This window comes from Hyla sarda, chromosome 11 (genome assembly GCF_029499605.1).
Source record: "Hyla sarda isolate aHylSar1 chromosome 11, aHylSar1.hap1, whole genome shotgun sequence".
NCBI lineage: Eukaryota > Metazoa > Chordata > Amphibia > Anura > Hylidae > Hyla > Hyla sarda.
The window spans coordinates 21,819,027-21,839,650 of NC_079199.1; the positions used below are offsets into that span (position 1 = coordinate 21,819,027).

The 20,624-nt window shown below is 42.7% G+C and overlaps 1 long non-coding RNA gene across 5 annotated transcripts in view; it reads left to right on the forward strand.

The window, feature by feature from the left end:
* The window catches only part of LOC130295413 (uncharacterized), a 70,038-nt gene that overhangs the window by 16,983 nt on the left and 32,431 nt on the right, over positions 1–20,624 (forward strand). For 3 of the 5 annotated variants that reach the window (XR_008848824.1, XR_008848825.1, XR_008848823.1), the window contains exons 5-6: positions 6,080–6,193; positions 8,484–8,588. This is a non-coding gene — a long non-coding RNA (uncharacterized LOC130295413). Of the gene's footprint in view, positions 1–6,079; positions 6,194–8,483; positions 8,589–11,271; positions 11,485–20,624 lie in introns of all 5 variants that reach the window. The other 2 variants (XR_008848821.1, XR_008848822.1) reach the window with 1 other exon arrangement.

Genomic DNA, 20,624 nt, shown 5'->3' on the forward strand with positions numbered 1-20,624 from the left:
TTTTTAACCTATGCATATCGGACCCAATACAAATCTTTACCACCAGCAACAGCTGAAGGTATCCTGGCTGGGAAACACTGGTCTAGGCCCTTATTAGCATATTGGGCACCGAAACTGACAGCACCGATTGCTGAAGAACAGGGAATTAGAGAAAAAAAAAGAAAACAGGGAGAATCAATGGAACAGCGGCGACACGATGCTCTGGACCAGTATTTCCCAACCAGGGTGCCTCCAGCTGTTGCAAAACTACAACTCCCAGCATGCCCGGACAGCCGAAGGCTGTCCGGGCTTGCTGGGAGTTGTAGTTTTGCAACAGCTGGAGGCACCCTGGTCGGGAAACACTACTCTGGACAGTTAGGCTGGGTTCACACTGGGCAGAATTTCTGCCGGCGATCGAGCCGGCGGCGCTAGGACCGAGCAGACTGCATTGCTGCCCCCATAGACTGCAATGCACTTCTGGGTGGATCTTTTGGGAGATCTTTTCAATAATGCATTGTCATCTATGGGGACGGCAAGGTAGTCCGCACGGTCCTAGTGCCGCCGGCTTCATCTCCAGCAGAAATTCTGCCCAAAAATTCCACAGTGTGAACCTAGCCTTAGCGTATGCTTTAGATTTTTCAGTCTGTCAAGAATGATCATTAAAGAAGTAGCAATATTTTCTAATGTATAATTTATCCGCAGACCCCCAAATTAGTGCCCGCGGGGCGCAGTGTTTGGTAACTTTAGAAGGCCGTGGAGATAAAGATGGAATTACCTCACCTACCGAGTGCATTTCTTTTCATAAAACCACTTTCCCTCAAACTGCAAACTTCTCTCCTTATAAATGGATATGTTCTCTCACACATTACAGCAATTATGGGGGGGTTTATTTTGCACTTAAGTCCTTGTGCGAACTGTTATACGGCCGTGAGAAATCAGCACCGGGTGAGTAAGGTGTCAGGACTTTGCAAAGTTCCTCCCTTTACACTCACAAGGTCATATTAGATGCTAAACATGTAAAATACATATATTTGTAACACATAATATCAAAACACATTCTGTAATGGCAAGTTATTCATTGCTCTTCATGTGCCATGATTTCTCCTGATGATATATTAAAAGGGGTTATCCAGGAAAAAACTTTTTTTTTATATATATCAACTGGCTCCAGAAAGTAAAACAGATTTGTAAATTACTTCTATTAAAAAAATATTAATCCTTTCAGTACTTATGAGCTGCTGAAGTTGAGTTGTTCTTTTCTCTCTAAGTGCTCTCTGATGACACCTGTCTCGGGAACCGCCCAGTTTAGAAGCAAATCCCCCATAGCAAACCTTTTCTACTCTGTGCAGTTCCCGAGACAAGCAGAGATGTCATCAGAGAGCACTGTTGTCAGACAGAAAACAACAACTCAACTTCAGCAGCTGATAATTATTGAAGGATTAAGATTTTTTAATAGAATTTCCAAATCTGTTTAACTTTCTGGAGCCAGTTGATATAAATTTTTTTTTTTTTTTCATGGAATACCCCTTTAACTGTGCTGTAGCCCTGTTTCTTTACCCCACATATACCGTGTCTACTTCTAAATGTAGATTACATTTTCGAGGCCCCCCACACAGAATAGTATTTTTTTTAAATCACCTGGTGCCAGAAAGTTAAACAGATATGTAAATTGAAAATGTAGCCAGCACCTAATCCCAATACACGGGTGCACGCTGCTGTGGCAAGTACAAAACATGTAAAAAAAGAAAATGGCAGCAGCACACTTGGTCAACAAAATGGAGGCTCTTAGCGCACTTTTTGATCAAAACGTGTCCCCCATCCACCACGCGGAGGTGGCCTCTTATCGGATGGGTCCCTAAACACTCACCTACCTCAGGCTGGGTGACATGTTGGATCCACTAACGATCCAAACCAAGGTGGTTTGGATCGTTAGTGGATCCAACATGTCACCCAGCCTGAGGTAGGTGAGTGTTTAGGGACCCATCCGATAAGAGGCCACCTCCGCGTGGTGGATGGGGGACACGTTTTGATCAAAAAGTGCGCTAAGAGCCTCCATTTTGTTGACCAAGTGTGCTGCTGCCATTTTCTTTTTTTACATGTTTTGTACTTGCCACAGCAGCGTGCACCTGTGTATTGGGATTAGGTGCTGGCTACATTTTCAGTTTTTTTTTTCTTTGCTGTGCAAATTTGGGGGGAGTGGCTCCCTCTGTAGCCGTGCATCCCCTCCCCTATTTTCACAGGAGGTGGTTTGGATCGTTAGTGGATCCAACATGTCACCCAGCCTGAGGTAGGTGAGTGTTTAGGGACCCATCCGATAAGAGGCCACCTCCGCGTGGTGGATGGGGGACACGTTTTGATCAAAAAGTGCGCTAAGAGCCTCCATTTTGTTGACCAAGTGTGCTGCTGCCATTTTCTTTTTTTTACAAGATATGTAAATTACTTCTATTAAAAAAATCTTAATCCTTCCAGTACTTATTAGCTGCTGAATATTACAGAGGAAATTATTTTCTTTTTGGAACACAGTGCTCTCTGCTGACATCACGAGCACAGTGCTCTCTGCTGACATCTGTTCATTTTAAGAACTGTCCAGAGTAGGAAAAAATCCCCATAGCAAACATATGCTGCTCTGGACAGTCCCTAAAATGAATAGAGATGTCAGCAGAGAGCACTGTGTTCTAAAAAGAAAATAATTTCCTCTGTAGTATTCAGCCGCTAATAAGTACTGGAAGGATTAAGATTTATAAATAGAAGTAATTTACACATCTGTTTAACTTTCTGGCACCAGTTGATTTAAAAAAAAAAAAAAAAGTTTTCCACCGGAGTACCCCTTTAATTATACTTTATACATTGAACACTACAACTCCCAACATGACCTGACTACTGGAAGTGACTATAGTTTAATTCTATTATACTCTATACTAAGAACCCTACAACTCCCAACATCACCTGACTCCTGGACATGACCATAATACAATTCTGTTATACTGTATAAATAGAGCACAACAGCTTCCAAGATGACACAGATCTATTATACTCTACACATAAGACAATACAACCTCCAACATGACCTGACCACTGGACAAGATTATAATACATTTATATTGTACTTTATATATAGAACACTACAACCCCCAACATGACCTGACCACTGGACAAGATTATAATACATTTATATTGTACTTTATATATAGAACACTACAACCCCCAACATGAACCAACTACCGTTCATGATCATTATTCAATTCTCTTATACTCCCTGCATAAAACACTACATCTCCCAACATGATCGACCACTGGATGTGATCATAATACAATACTATTATACTCTATACATAGAACACTACAACCCTCAACAACCAACTACTGTACATGACCATCATACAACTGTTACACTCTCTACATAGAACACTACACTTTCCATTGTATTATAATAACTGTATACACAGAGCTCTACAACCAACAACTGTACCCGACTACTGGCCATGACCACAATGCAATTCTATACATAGAACACTGCAACCGCCAACATGGCCCAACCACTGAATATTACCACAATATTATTCTGTTCTATTCTCCACATACACTACAACCCCCAGCACGACTGACCACTGACATGACCATAAACCAAATCTGTTATAATCTATATGTAGAACACTACAATCCCCAACATAGCCCAAGCACTGGATATGACCATATTACAAATCTGTCATATAGAGATGAGTGAAGTTACAGTGATTCAATTCGTCACGAACTTCTCGGCTCAGCGGTTGCTTACTTTAGCCTGCATAAATTAGTTCAGCTTTCAGGTGCTCTGGTGGCTGGAAAAGATGGATACAGTCCTAGGAGAGAGTCTCCAGCCCACCGGAGCACCTGAAAGCTGAACTAATTTATGCAGGATAAAGTCAGCAACCGCCGAGCCGTGAGGTTCGTGACAAATCGAATCACTGTAACTTCGCTCATCTCTACTGTCATACTATATACATAGAACAATACATCTTCCAACATTATCCTACCACTGGACATGACCATAATAAAATGCAGTTATATTCTATACAGAGAACACTACAACCCCCAACAAGACCCAACGACATGACCATTATCCAATTCGATTATACCCTATACATAGCGCAAAACACCTTCCAGCATGACCGACTACTCGACAGGACCACAATACAATTCTATTCCACTCTATATATCCCTGTTTCCCAACCAGGGTGCCTCCAGCTGTTTCAAAACTACAACTCCCATCATGCCCAGACAGCCTTTGGCTGTCTGGGCATGCTGGGAGTTGTAGTTTTGCAACAGCTGGAGGCACCGCAGTTGGGGAAACACTGCTTTATATACAGTATATATAGACTAATACTCCCTCCCTCCTCCCCCAGCACCTGCTTTTTAGCCTCTTGGCATAATGATATGCTTTGTCGGCTTGATGTTCCTGACAGCATAGCCTGACAATAGGCCGGTACATTCCCCCACACCTGAATGTAAGTGCTCACAGCTTGAGGTAAGTACCATGAGAGGATCACATAGTGAGAGATGCTCTCGGCATTTCCTGGAACAGAGTCTATATTAGGAGTTATGGCTCCATGTCCACAGATGTGGGGATAAGAATCAGACGTGGTATTGTTTCTGCACATATGGGATTTGTACATTGATTAACCCTTTTTTTGTTTGTTTCCTCTAAAGTTAAAGGGGTACTCCGCTGGAAAACATTTCTTTTAAATCAACTGGTGCCAGAAAGTTAAACAGATATGTCAATTACTTCTATTTAAAAATCTTAATCCTTCCAGTACTTATCAGCTGCTGTGTGTTCCACAGGAAGTTCTTTTCTTTTTGAATTTCTTTTCTGTCTGACCACAGTGCTCTCTGCTGACACCTGTCCATTTTAGAAACTGTGATTAAAGAAAAAAAGAGAGAAGGCCCAAGGAGGCGCCTAGTGCATTACCCTAGGAAGCAAGTAGCACCCCACAAGAAGTGGGGAAGGGTGGGAGGTCTAATGGTTGGCCGCTCGTATATTAAATACGCATATAACCTCAATCTGGGGTAAAGGAGGAGGATTCTATGCAGGACCGCAGGTCTCAGGATGGGTCCAGATGGAAATCCTGTAGGTAAACTGGAGAAAAAGTGACCTTCATACAGGCGCTCAGAAGTCCAAAGAGATCTCACAGCCAAGTCATGGAAGTGAATTGAAGTTCAAGCTTTATTGGTTCACAACAGCAATAACGCGTTTCGGGGGTTAGCATACCCCTTCTTCAGATTGAGATTTATCAATCTGAAGAAGGGGTATGCTAACCCCGAAATGCGTTATTGTTGTTGTGAACCAATAAAGCTTGAACTTCAATTCACTTCCATGACTTGGCTTTGAGATCTCTCTGGACTTCTGAGCGCCTGTGTGAAGGTCACTTTTTCCTTGCTGTCCATTTTAGGAACTGTCTAGAGTAGGAGCAAATCCCCATAGCAAACCTCTCCTGCTCTGGACAGTTCCTGACATGGACAGAGTTGTCAGCAGAGAGCACTGTGGTCAGACAGAAAAGAAATTCAAAAAGAAAAGAACTTCCTGTGGAACATACAGCAGCTGATAAGTACTGGAAGGATTAAGATTTTTAAATAGAAGTAATTTACAAATCTGTTTAACTTTCTGGCTCCAGTTGATAAAAAAAAAAAAAAAAAAAATTAAAAGTTTTCCACCAGAGTACCCCTTTAATCTGAAGTTGGCCAGGTAGAGCATGTTGTGCCTCGAGTCCTGGCGCAGAAGCAATAGTCAATAATATGTGGGATACATACTTTTTTGCAGGAGACTCGCTCTGCACAGGTCATGAGAATTGTCAGGGCTATTTTATAGGGATTGGTATAAGTCTGTGTTTTTTAACCAGTGTGCCTCAAGCTGTTGCAAAACTACAACTCCCAGCATACCTGGACAGCCGTTGGCTGTCCGGGTATGCTGGGAGTTGTAGTTTTGCAACAGCTGAAGGCTCTCAGTTTGGAAAACGCTGGTATGAGTACTTTTATGTCATGCTGCAAAGAAAAAGGAAAGCTTAGCATCATCCCTGCCTTAATAGGAGTCAATGAAATGTGACCTTTTACTTTCCTGTGTTTGCAGCCAACAGCCACAAGAGGGAGTAGGAGCCTTTCCCAGCCCTGGATAAATAAGGCGTCAGTCAAGAAGCCAAGTGACAATGAAGACTTTTATATTGGATTGTAAAGAGAGAACTAGGTACCTTTAGTGCTGTATATTGTTAAGTAATCAAAAGCCTTCTCTTCGTGTGAAATGAGCGCAGTCAAACAAAAGTGTGGTTCATTCCGATCCCGATGTAGAATTGATCACACTCTCCATTGTCGTCTATGGAAGATATGGGAAAAGCAGGGCACTGACGCCCCTCTTTCCTTATCTTCCATAGATGATAATGTCTGTCTAAGCCTATCCTCCGTATCTCTGAGAGTCCTTGCAGTGGGTTTCCAAATGATCAGATTTTTTTTCCTGTCTGTTCAACGTGACATAAATTGTATTTATGAAAAGCCATTAAAAAAATAATAATGAAAATGAATGGGGCCTCAGTGCTGGGTCCCTTTCACTGTGTTTTTATGCACCACCACAGCTTTTGGATAAGACCCCACCTCCCCACTGATCATAAAGTGGGGGCATATCCTAGCTATATACCATCCCTTTGCAAGATAGAAATCCCCCCCTTTAAGGCTAGGTTCAGACTACGGAATTTCCGCCTACAATTCCGCTTTGAAATTGCAGGCGGAAATTCCGCTTGCTAAAATGTACTGTATAGCGAATGGTTTTCCGTTCACAAATTCACACTTCGGAATTTGTGAATGGAAAATCTGCTTGGAAATTTCCGCCCGAAGAATGGCGTTGCTCTTTCTTCCGGCGGAAATCTGTGCGGAACACATTGCAGTCTATTGGAGACTGCAGTGTCCGCGCGGTCCTAGCACCGACTGATTCAGTCAGCGCTGGCCGCACTCGGAATCTCCGGGCGGAAATTTTCTGCCCGGAGATTCCGTAGTCTGAACCTAGCCTAAAGGTGTTATCCAAGAATAAAAAGACAGAGCTATTTTCTTTCAAAAACTGCTCCATGTCTGTCTCCAGGTTGGGTGTGGTATTACACCTTGGCTCCATTCACTTTAATGGAACTGAGCTACAGAACCACACTAAACCTGCAGACAGAAAAGGGAATTAAAAAAAAATAAAAAATTAGCTCTGTTTTTCTATTCTTGGATAACCCTTTTAAAGGGATACTCTTGCATTTATAATCATATCCCTTATTCACAGGATAGGGGATAAGTGTCTGATCACGGGGAGGTCCGACCTCTGGGACTCCATACGATCTCCAGAACGGGTCCCAGACTCTTTCTGCTGCCTGGAGTGCTGGATCAGCAGACACCGCATTTCGGGCGCTCTCATAGACAATGCATGGAGCATGCTCCATCCCTGCACTTCATGCAGTGGGTACATTTGGGGCCCTGTTCTGGAGGTCCTGGCGGAATCCCAGAGGTCAGACTCCTGGGTTCAGACACTTATCTCTATCCTGTGGATAGGGGATACATTTATAAATGCTGGAGTACCCCTTTAAAGACATATGCCAGTTTCTTGGCACAATTTTTATTTTTTTTGCTGTATTTGTAAATATAAGGGCTTATTCACACATTTAGGATTTGAGGGGGATGTGCTATAGGTGTAAATTTCACACCCAGACCCTCTTTGTCCACAGACCCCCCTTGTCGCATGCAGTGTATAACTATTTTTGCACATAATCTGCAACTTTTGAGGATATACACTATATACATTTTCCCCTATAATATTACATTTAATGCCCTGCTGGATTTAATAATCAAGAAGTAACTGTGTTACATTACTAGATGTTTACTGTCTGTTGTTGGATTTCATGAGCTTTGGTCATATTTTTGGCATTATTTGCACCGCTTTAACCAATTCCATGTAAGACGCTCTAAATGGACATTCAAAGGCCCAGATTTATCAATCTGCCCGAAACCAAAATTGTCGTTTTGTTATCAATAACAACTGATCACAGCTCAGCTTTCATATTACCAGAGCTCATTAAGATATGAAAGCTGAGCTGTGATTGGTTATTATGGGCAAAACCAGACAGTTTTGGTCCAAGACATATTGGTAAATCTGGGCTGATGTGTAACCCGCACAGACAGACTTTATAAAGAATGCTCCCTCCGATAACAAATGCTGGACATTTCCACAAGTGCAGATTATTTGCCTTTCCCATACAGTTTAACATTACCTCTTGCAGATTATTATTTTAGCTCTATATTATTGGCAACTAAAGGGTTAAGTCAATAAATAAATTAAAGAGAAAAAAATTCTGTCACTTTGGTTGTTGCTGCTGTACAAGTCAATGAGACTACATGACTCTCCACTAATAAATGAAATTAGAATGCGCCATTGTTATGCCACCTGTTCCATTTGGTGGCTGTATTCACTTAATCTAGTGTTTTATGATTAACCAGAAATTTTCTCCTATTAGCCAAACTATTGTGAAGCAATTTACCTGTAGGAAAAAAACATATTAACTTCATAAAGTTCAACAAAGTCAGCACGTTCCTGAATGCTAAAAGCTTTCTTATAAGAGGTGAGTCAGAATCCGACAGGCACGTCATCTGTAAATAAGATCCTGAAAAATAGGTTCTATATATTTTTTTTGTTTTCTTGTTTTACTGTGTTAGATACATACATGATAAGTCTATAGTGTAGATATTGAATAGAGAGACATACAGATAGAAAGCTAGGTAAATTATAGATAGATAGCTATGAGATAGATAGATAGATAGATAGATAAGATAGATATGAGATAGATAGATAGATATGAGATAGATAGATAGATATGAGATAGATAGATATGAGAGATAGATATGAGATGGATAGATAGATAGATATGAGATGGATAGATAGATATGAGATGGATAGATAGATATGAGATAGATAGATAGACATGAGATAGATAGATACAAGCAGGAGAATACAGCAGCACACTGCTAGCACAAAAATACAGATGAAACATGAAATGCTATATTGCTACAATGAAAAATGTAGGTGCTTCGCTCACCATTTGGCCAAATAGTTTGGACCATCCCACCACAATAAGGTGACCTCATTGGGACAGACCCTACACTGTGAATGTGCCTCTGTGCAGTCAGTTACCAGTCTTTTATGGTCTGAGATATCCAGCACCTTATAAGATGGGTGGGGTGCAGGAACCAACATGGAGGTAGCCACCTTATCGTGGTGGGATGCACCTCAATTTTTCATTGTAGCTATATAGCATTTCATGTTTTATCTGTATCTTTGTGCTAGCAGTGTGCTGCTGTATTCTCCTGTTTGTGTATATCTAGCCCAGCAGCGTGCACCTGTATGCCGGGTCCATGCAATAGTTTTGTATCAGTATGTGCTGGCCAACTTATCCTTTTTTGTTTTTTAGATAGATATGAGATAGATGGATAAATAGCTATATAGGCTTTTTATTTATTTTGTAAGTCTTTAAAAAATGGAGACAACCAAAATGTGACTGTAAACGTCAAAGCCACTATTTACACGTCCATAGATGAGCTATATACAGTCATGGTCGTAAATGTTGGCACCCCTGAAATTTTTCAAGAAAATGAAGTATTTCTCACAGAAAAGGATTGCAGTAACACATGTTTTGCTATACACATGTTTGTTCCCTTTGTGTGTATTGGAACTAAACCAAAAAAAGAGGAAAAAAAGCAAATTGGACATAATGTCACACCAAACTCCAAAAATGGGCTGGACAAAATTATTGGCACCCTTAACCTAATATTTGGTTGCACACCCTTTGGAAAAAATAACTGAAATCAGTCACTTCCTAGAACCATCAATAAGCTTCTTACACCTCTCAGCCGGAATGTTGGACCACTCTTCCTTTGCAAACTGCCCCAGGTCTCTCTTATTGAAAGGCGCCTTTTCCCAACAGCAATTTTAAGATCTCTCCACAGGTGTTCAATGGGATTTAGATCTGGACTCATTGCTGCCACTTCAGAACTCTCCAGCGCTTTATTGCCATCCATTTCTGGGTGCTTTTTGACGGATGTTTGGGGTCATTGTCCTGCTTGAAGACCCAAGATCTTGAACGAAAACCCAGCTTTCTGACACTGGGATGTACAGTGCGACCCAAAATCCGTTGGTAATCCTCAGATTTCATGATGTCTTGCACACGTTAAAGGCACCCAGTGCCAGAGGCAGCAAGACAACCCCAAAACATCATTGAACCTCCACCATATTTCACTGTAGGTACTGTGCTCTTTTCTTTGTAGGCCTCATTCCATTTTCGGTAAACAGTAAAATGATGTGCTTTACCAAAAAGCTCTATCTTGGTCTCATCTGTCCACAAGATGTTTTCCCAGGATTTTGGCTTACTCAAGTTCATTTTGGCAAAATGTAGTCTTGCTTTTTTATGTCTCTGTGTCAGCAGTGGGGTCCTCCTGGGTCTCCTGCCATAGTGATTCATTTCATTTAAATGTCGACGGATAGTTTGCGCTGACACTGATGCTCCCTGAGCCTGCAGGACAGCTTGAATATCTTTGGAACTTGTTTGGGGCTGCTTATCCACCATCCGGACTATCCTGCGTTGACACCTTTCATCAATTTTTCTCTTCCGGCCACGCCCAGGGAGATTAGCTACAGTGCCAATGGGTTGCAAACCTCTTTATAATGTTGCACACTGTGGACAAAGGCAAATCTTGATCTCTGGAGATGGACTTGTAACCTTGAGATTGTTGATATTTTTCCACAATTTTGTATCTTAAGTCCTCAGACAGTTCTCTTCTCCTTTTTCTGTTGTCCATGCTTAGTGTCACACACAGACACACAATGCAAAGACTAAGTGAACTTCTCTCCTTTTTATCTGCTTCCAGTTGTGATTTTTATATTGCCCACAATGTTAATTGCCCCAGGTGAGTTTAAAGGAGCATCACATGCTTGAAAGTATTTTATTTTTTCACAATTTTGAAAGGGTGCCAATAATTTTGCCCAGCCCATTTTTGGAGTTTGGTGACATTATGTCCAATCAGCTTTCTTTCCTCCCTTTTTTGGTTTAGTTCCAATACACACAAAGGGAATAAACATGTGTATAGCAAAACATGTGTCACTGCAATCCTTTTCTGTGAGAAATACTTCATTTTCTTGAAAAATTTTAGGGGTGCCAACATGTATGGCCATGACTGTAAATACAAGATAGATAGATTTTTACTAATCGTTGCCAGCAATCTATGAGGAATATCTCACCCACACAAATACAGGGAGAACATGCAAACTCTTGCAGATGTTTCCCTCAGTGGGATTTGAACAGAGGACCCCAGCACTGCAAGGAAACAGTAATAACCACCATCATAGATGTTGTCGGAAGTGACAGTGTCATCAGTCACTGTGCATATAGATTTGATTCCTATAGCCAACCTGACCTCTCTTGCTATGAGAATTGGAATACCTGGGGTCCAACGTACCATGCCTAGGTCAGTTATATATTGATCATTTATGATTTCTTACATAATGCTTCACCAATCCACAGGTCATAATAGTAAATCAGTTTATCGCAATGGGAACTTTAAGCTCACAATCTAATTATTAAATCCAGAAAGTCATTGAAATTCACTCACAAACCCATATATGAATTTTAATAACCATTTGGCACGTTCTATTTTAAAGTAACAATCTGATAACATTCTGTGAAGTTACTTATTTCTTCTTGAAACTCTTGCTGCTCGAGAGAAGTTTGAGTTCAATATGCTACAATTGGCAATCAGCTTTGTCTTTGCCAACTGGCACTACTCTTCAGGATCACAGCTGTTTCCAGAGAGAGAGAGAGACTTTTTTTATTTTACTTTTTTATAACATAATTTTTGCCATTGGAGTTTTGCTACATTAAAGTTTCCAACAGTGACACATTCATAGCTGACACAACATAGGTGATCATCATGTGGGCTTGACTAACAGTAAGAGAAAACTTAGTGTAGGCTGCAGAACACAAGATTGTATTTGTCTAATGTTCGCCCAGCAAAGCCGTGTACCCACCTGACAAATGCTTATTTTTCAGGAACTTACAATTTTATTTTACAAGGACTTATGTATAGGAGGGGAATTGGGGGTGGACTATAAAGATCATAGTGGGGCCTCATTCATTGCTTGTTCATAGTTCATAGTAACTCTCTTCCAGTACCAAAGCAGGATGACCAGGTTTCGTTTGCATTCGCTTCCCATTCCGTAAAGGTTAAAGTGCTTTTTTTTTTATTTTTTTTAGACCCGAGGATCACCCAAAGTGCAAGAAAAAGTGCAAACGTGTTACACTAAAAAAAACGTGCACAAGGGATGCGGTCTCTCGCAAGCCCTTCTCCGACAGGAGAGAGGCCCCCCAACAAACCTTGCCCTTCGCCTCCGGACCAAAAGGCACCTGCAAGGATCAAGGTTCAATTTCCCTTTTCGCCGAAGCTACTAAGCAACGACAGATGCTCCCGGCATCCCCCTTGGCGTTAGCCAAGGTATCTGCCCGCAGAGCCAATAACTGTCTTTACCCTGCCCATGCAGGAGTACCTGGGGTTTTTGCAGGGAGGTGAGGAACCTAATGGCCACACACACCTCCCCTAGACCGCTAGGAGGGACACCCAGAAGGGTTACCGCATCCTAACAATCCTGTGAACACACAACACGCAAAAATGACACAGTGACAAAAAGGAAATAAATAAGTGAATGTGTGCAGATATACTACCCGGACATCCAGCCGGATCTATAAAAATGTCTCTGATCCTAGCCAGAAGGCCGGGAATCAAGAGGTGAGTGCCACAAGTGAAGAGCTCATGGTGCCAGTGCTTCCACTCAGTGAGCCTATCCTCCCAGTGGATTTCAGCACCTCGGGGTCACCACTCCTCGAGGCACTAAAGTACCTCGGCTTTAGACCCTCTCAGCCTCATGGCGAGACCCGGAGGAAACAGGTCACATCGGGGCAGCCGTTGAGCTGATTCCTCAGAACCAGCCCCGGAACTCCCCAGTACACCTGTCCCCTCCATGCAGCACCCATCCCTACCAGCTCCACACCAACTTGAAACTGATAAGAACAGATACTACACTTGATCTTGAAGCGATAAAGTTAAAGTGCTTATGGTGAGGGAAGGTATTGTTCAACCCTAGTAGGGAAGTCATCTAAATAAGACAAAATCCATACTTAGGTGATCCCACCTTATCTTAAAGGGGGCAATAGAGAGACACTTTCCTGCCTTTGTTGAGTAAAGCTAATTTGCATACTTGCTTCCCATTGAGCATGTAGCCTAACAGAATGCCTGGAGCTTGAACATCCCACCACCATGAGCTAGTCATAAACTACCAACTTTACCCAACCATTTTCCAAGAAGATATCCAGACCTAGTAGATCCCATAGATCAGGCTACCAACATCTACCCACCACTGGCTAAAAAGATTGGAACCTACAAATTCCTTTACAGCTGGGAATACACAAGCTACCAACCTCTACCTACCTAATTCTAAGAAGATGTGGGGACCTTTTATATCACGCAAAAGCTGCCAATCACAGACTACTATTGTCTACCCATCACTTGGTAAGAAGATGTCCGGACCTTCTTGGCCTTTTGGCTAAGATCGAGTGTAGTATCTTTTCTTATCAGTTCCAGCCGGTGACCCGAAGCGCTGGTATTGGGCTGATGGAGATGGGTGCTGCATGAAGGGGACAGGTGTAACAGGGCGTTGCAGGGCTGGTTCTGATATTGCCTGTTTCCTCAAGGTCTTTCCATGAGGCTGGGAGGGTCTAGAGCCGAGGTACTTTTGTGCCTCGGGGTTTGGTGACCCTGAGGTGCCAAAACTCACTGGGTGTTATAACTCACTGGGTGAATGCACTGCACCACACACTTTTCAACTTTGGCACTCACCCTTGGTATCCCGGCCTTCTGGCTAGGATCAGGGAAATTTTTTATAGATCCAGCCGGATGAACAGGCAGTATATCCACTTATTTATTACTTTTGTATGTCACTGTGCCACTTTACATGTTTTGTTTGTACACAGGATTTGTCAGCATGTGGTAGCCCTTCTGGGTGTCCCTCCTGGTGGTCTAGGGGAGGTGTGTGTGGCCATTCGGTTCCTCACCTCCCTGCAACCCCTAGGCATCTTGGCTTCGGCCAAGATGCCATCAGTATACGGCTCTTCGGCTGATACCTTGGTTAACACCTAGGTTGAAGCCAGGTGCATTTACGACCCCTTAGTAGCTTTGGCCAAAAGGGCATCGAACCTGGATCCTTGCATGTGCCTTTTGGTTCGGAGGTGAAGGGTAGGTTTGTTTGGGGGGCCTCTCTCCTGTTGGAGAAGGGCTTAGCAATAGACTGTATCCTTAGTGCACTTTTTTTAGTGTGACACGTTTGCACTTTTTCTTGCACTTTGGGTGATAGAGAGCACTTGCCTCGGCTCTTAAAAAAAAAAAAAAAAGTGGAAGCACCGGCACCATGATCTCTTCACCTTGTGGCACTCACCTCTTTATTCCCGGCCTTCTGACTAGGATCAGAGACATTTTTATAGATCCGGCTGGATGTCCGGGTAGTATATCTGCACACATTCACTTATTTATTTCCTTTTTGTCACTGTGTCATTTTTGCGTGTTGTGTGTTCACAGGATTTGTCAGGATGCGGTAGCCCTTCTGGGTGTCCCTCCTAGCGGTCTAGGGGAGGTGTGTGTGGCCATCAGGTTTCTCACCTCCCTGCAAAAAAAAAAAAACACAGGGTACTCCTGCATGGGCAGGGTACCGACCGTTTACGGGTCTGCAGGCTGACGCCAATGGGGATGCTGGGAGCATGTGTGGTCCCTTAGTAGCTTCGGCGAAAAGGGACAACGAACCTGGAACCTCGCAGGTACCTTTTGGTACGGAGGCGAAGGGTAAGGTTTGTTGGGGGCCTCTCTCCAGTCAGAGAAGGGCTTGCAATAGACTTCATCCTTTGTGCACGTTTTTTTTTTTTTGTGTAACACGTTTGCACTTTTTCTTGCACCTTGGGTGATTCAAGAGCACGTTCCTCGGCTCTTAGATAAGAAAAAAAAAAAAGATGTCTGGAACTTATAGATTCCGCCACAGTAAGCAAGATATCCACTGTAAACCTCTACCCACCATTTCCTAATGTCTGGACCATGAAGTTCTCACTAGAGATGAGCGAAGTTACAGTGATTCGATTCCTCATAAACTTCTCAGCTCGGCAGTTGCTGACTTTAGCCTGCATAAATTTAGTTCAGCTTTCAGGTGCTCCGGTGGGCTGGAAAAGGTGGATACAGTCCTAGGAGACACTCTCACCATAGCTGTAAAGACAAGGTCTATCAATCTCTACTCACCACTGTCCAAAAAGATCTATGGATCTGAAAGCTTCCACCATAGTTGGCAAGACACAAAATTCCAACTTCTACCCACCTCTGGCTATGACAGTGTCCTTGTGGATTCTTACAATGATGGCAAGACACCAGCTACATATGTCTACTTACCTAAGTATAAGGTTTCTGAGCCTCAAAGATGCCACCACAACTGCCAATCACAGATAGCCAGTATTTCTTAACCCCTTGGTGTCTAAACCCCACAGCTAGCAACCTATACCCACCATTTTGAAAGAAGATTTCTATTCACTATAGATCTACTAACCCCTGACCATCTCTATCTAAGATGTCTAGACCTCAAAGCTTTCACTTCAGTTGGCAAGAAGAAAGCTTCCAATGTCTATCCACCTCTGGCTAAGCTATTGTCTAGACCTTATACATACCAAGAGAGCAGGCAAGGCACCAGCCACCAACTTTGGCCTACCTCTTTCTAAGATGGCTCTCGAAAGTCTCATAATATTTGGCAACACACAAGTTTTCAACTTTTACCCATCTCTGGATAACAGGTTATCTGAACCTTGTAGATCTTTCCACAGCTGGAAAGACACCAGTTACCCACCTCTTGCATAGAAGATATAAGGACCTTGATGCTGTCACCACAGCTGGAAAGACATAGGCTACTAACCTCTATCTACCCCTTGCTAAGATGTTTGGGCTTTGTAGATGCCACCACAGCTGGCAAGGAACAGGCTACAAACCTCTATCTACCTCTTGCTAAGAATTCCAGACCTTGTCGATCCCACCACAGCTGGAAAGGCACAGGTTACCCACCTCTAGTCTCTAGAATAAGCCACATTGACTCATGGAGACAGATGCACTATAAATTGGCTTGCGCAGTAGATATTATGATGAGAATAATGTTCTGACCACAGGATGTAACACTTATATATAATAAGAAAACATTACGAACACAAATGACTAGGCATTAAACAGATGCTATCCAATCAAAAAATAATATAAATACCCATCAGCCATCCATTATCCCATGTTTACATCTCTAAAAATAACTCCCTATGGATACAGAACATGATATTTTTTTACATTAGAACATGAACCGGTAGATGCTAGAGAAATATTTTGAAAGTCAATTAAAATTTTGTGTACGTTTTCAGTTTTTAATGATAAATTAAGTTACTAATTTTGTCCGTGCTCTTTGTAGACACTGCAGGTTTAATTGCTAATTGTTAACTGCAAATGAATACATTTGCATATTAATTAGCTCCCAATTTACATTTTTAATTTGCTTCCTTCAAAAGGTGCAGGATAAAAGGTCGTGTTATTTTAAATAATTTATGCTCTATTGCATGAAATGCACTAAGATGAAATGGTTTAACCCTTTGTAATGGGGCTTGGGAGACGAAAGCATTTAAGGTGGAGGCGTTGAGTTGAACGGCTTGTTTTGTTACTTACATTTGTCACAGTATGATATGATAAATACAGAGGCACAATAGATTTACATGGTCGTGTCTGTAGCAACCAATGAGTTCATTGATTTTATAGGGGTGTATTTTATTTTTTTTAAAGGGAAACACCAGTCTCAAAGGAATATTAAAGATGGCCGTACACCTTGGATAGCTGATAAGCTGGTTCATCCAATATCTATTTCTTCTGATTCCTCCATATGCATGCATGCTTGGCAAACAGCTATTATTGCTATCTCCCTGATTCAAATGCATGCTGGGCCTGGCCAAGCATGGATGTGTTCTCAATGGGATGAGATGGAAATAAGCCAGGGGCAAACACCCCTGGAAGCAACTTATCTCTAGTCAGAACAAAGGGTTGGCGTGTTAAAATCCAAAACACCTAATACTTCTGACATCTGTTGTTGGAGGAGAGTTGAGACACCTCTAAACACATTAGATCAGTGTTTTCCAATCAGAGCGCCACCAGCTGTTTCAAAACTACAGCGTTTGGCTGTCCAGGCATGCCGGGAGTTGTAGTTTTGCCTCAGCTGGAAGTACACAGGTCAGGAAACACTGCATTAGATGGTTGACTGCTTCTGCCAAAATCAGCTGACCTTCATCTAATGTGTATGGCCACCTTAAAGTGTACCTGTCATATCACAAAAGAAAATAATGCTTCTATATGTTACTCAATAGATCATGCAGATTCTTTACATGTCTTTGTTATGTGTCTAGCTTCTTTATTTGGCACATAAATCCCTCTGTTTTGCTGCTCACTCATTCTGACAACCACTGCTCAGGAAGGGGCGTGTCCAAGGCAAGCATTGAGCCCACCCTCACTCACCATGCATTCACTTCTTACATGAGTCTGCTGTGCTGAGTCTCCTCATCCAACTACTGCAGGCTGCTCTGTAACTCTCTCCTCTCTATTGCTATGCTGCAGTCTGATAGAAAGGAGTGAGCACTGAGGAGTACTAGTCCCATCCTCACTTCCTGAACTTTGTCAGACAAAGATGATGCTGCAACTGGACAGGATGATGTTCTGAATGGTATGGGAACCCCTCCCTAGTGGTCTTTATTTATAAGCAATGATTTCTATAAAAAGTAGATACATTTTTGATGAAGTATGTCTATGAAAGGTTAACCACTTAAGGACCCAGGGCGTACCTGTACGCGGGCGGGGACCGGACCGGGATAACTGCTGATATCTATCAGCAGGCACCCCGTGCAAACCTTTGGGGGTGTCCTGCATTCCAACTTCCATTCCAACCAAATTCTCTTCTGAGCATTGTAGTGCGCCAGCAGAGCCCTTTACATCCACACATGGGGTATTTCCAAATGGGGTTACAAATTTTGGGAGGCTTTTTCTCCTATTACCCCTTGTGAAAATGAAAAATTTGGGTTAAACACCAGCATTCTAGTGAAAAAAATAAAAACTTTCATTTTTACGTCCAACTTTAGCGAAAATTTGTCAAACACCTGTGGGGTGTTAAGGCTCACTGTACCCCTTGTTACGTTCCTTGAGGGGTGTAGTTTCCAAAATAGTATGCCATGTGTTTTTTTTTTTTTTTTGCTGTTCTGGCACCATAGGGGCTCCCTAAATGCGACATGCCCCCCAAAACCATTTCAGCAAAATTTGCTTTCCAAAAGCCAAATGTGACTCCTTCTCTTCTGAGCATTGTAGTACACCCGTAGTGCACTTGACGTCCACACATGGGGTATTTCCATACTCAGAAGAGATGGGGTTACAAATGTTGTACCCCTTGTTACGTTCCTTGAGGGGTGTAGTTTCCAAAATAGTATGCCATATTGTTTTTTGTTTTGTTTTGTTTTTTGCTGTTCTGGCAGCATAGGGGCTTCCTAAATGTGACATGCGCCCCCAAAAACCATTTCAGAAAAACTCACTCTCCAAAATCCCATTGTCGCTCCTTCCTTTCTGAGCCCTCTACTGCACCCGCCGAACACTTTATATACACATTTGAAGTATTTCCATACTTGAGAGAAATTGGGTTTCACATTTTGGGGGGCTTTTTCTCATTTTGCCCCTTGTACATTTTCAAAAACTGGGTCTGCAAGAAGATTTAGAATTTTCTCCTTCACTTTGCTGCTATTCCTGTGAAATACCTAAAGGGTTAACACACTTTTTGAATGTCATTTTGAATACTTTGAGGGGTGTAGTTTTTATAATGGGATCATTTATGCGGTATTTCTACTATGAAGGCCCTTCAAATCCACTTAAAAACTGAACTGGTCCCTTAAAATTCCTATTCTGAAAATGTTGTGAAAAATTGGAAAATTGGTGCTGAACTTTGAAGCCCTCTGATGTCTTCCAAAAGTAAAAACATGTCAACTTTAAAAGAAAAAAGCTAAATTTTCACATTTTTCATAAAATTTTGGAAATTTTCACCAAGAAATTATGCAAGTATCAACAAAAATTTACCACTGACATAAAGTAGAATATGTCACAAAAAACATTCTCAGAATCAGAATGAAAAGTAAAAGCATCCCAGAGTTATCAATGCTTAAAGTGACAGTGGTCAGATGTGCAAAAAATGGCCAGGTCCTTAAGGGGTTAATGTTTTGCCAAGATATACAACATACATTGCCCAAAAAAATGAAGGGAACACTTAAACAACACAATGTAACTCCAAGTCAATGACACTTCTGTGAAATCACTCTGTTCACTCAGAAAGCAACACTGATTGACAATCAATTTCACATGCTGTTGTGCAAATGGAACAGACAACAGGTGTAAATTTTAGGCAATTAACAAGACACCCCAATAAAGGAGTGGTTCTGCAGGTGGTGACCACAGACCACTTCTCAGTTCCTATGCTTCCTGGCTGATGTTTTGGTCACTTTTGAATGCTGGCGGTGCTTTTACTCTAGTGGTAGCATGAAGTGGAGTCTACAACCCACACAAGTGGCTCAGGTAGTGCAGCTCATCCAGGATAGCACATCAATGTGGCAAGAAGGTTTGCTGTGTCTGTCAGCGTAGTGTCCAGAGCATGGAGGTGCTACCGGGAGACAGGCCAGTACATCAGGAGACGTGGAGGAGGCCGTAGGAGGGCAACAACCCAGCAGCAGGACTGTTACCTCTGCCTTTGTACAAGGAGGAGCAGGTGGAGCACTGCCAGAGCCATGCAAAATGACCTCCAGCAGGCCACAAATGTGCATGTGTCCACTTAAACGGTCAGAAACAGACTCCATGAGGGTGGTATGAGGGCCCGACATCCACAGGTGGGGGTTGTGCTTACAGCCCAACACCGTGCAGGATGTTTGGCATTTGCCAGAGAACACCAAGATTGGGAAATTCGCCACTGGCGCCCTGTGCTCTTCACAGATGAAAGCAGGTTCACACTGAGCACATGTGACAGAGCCTGGAGACGCTGGGGAGAACTTTCTGCTGCCTGCAACATCCTCCAGCATGACCGGTTTGGCTGTGGGTCAGTAGTGGTGTGGGGTGGCATTTCTTGGGGGGGCCGCAGAGCCCTCCATGTGCTTGCAAGACGTAGCCTGACTGCCATTAGGTACCGAGATGAGATCCTCAGACCCCTTGTGAGACCATATGCTGGTGCGGTTGGCCCTGGGTTAATCCTAATACAAGACAATGGTAGACCTCATGTGGCTGGAGTGTGTCAGCAGTTCCTGCAAGAGAAAGACATTGTTGCTATGGACTGGCCTGCCTGTTCCCTAGACCTGAATCCGATTGAGCACATCTGGGACATCACCAACGCCATGTTGCACCACAGACTCCAGGAGTTGGGGGATGCTTTTGTCCAGGTCTGGGAGGACATCCCTCAGGAGACCATCTGCCACCTCATCAGAAGCATGCCCAGG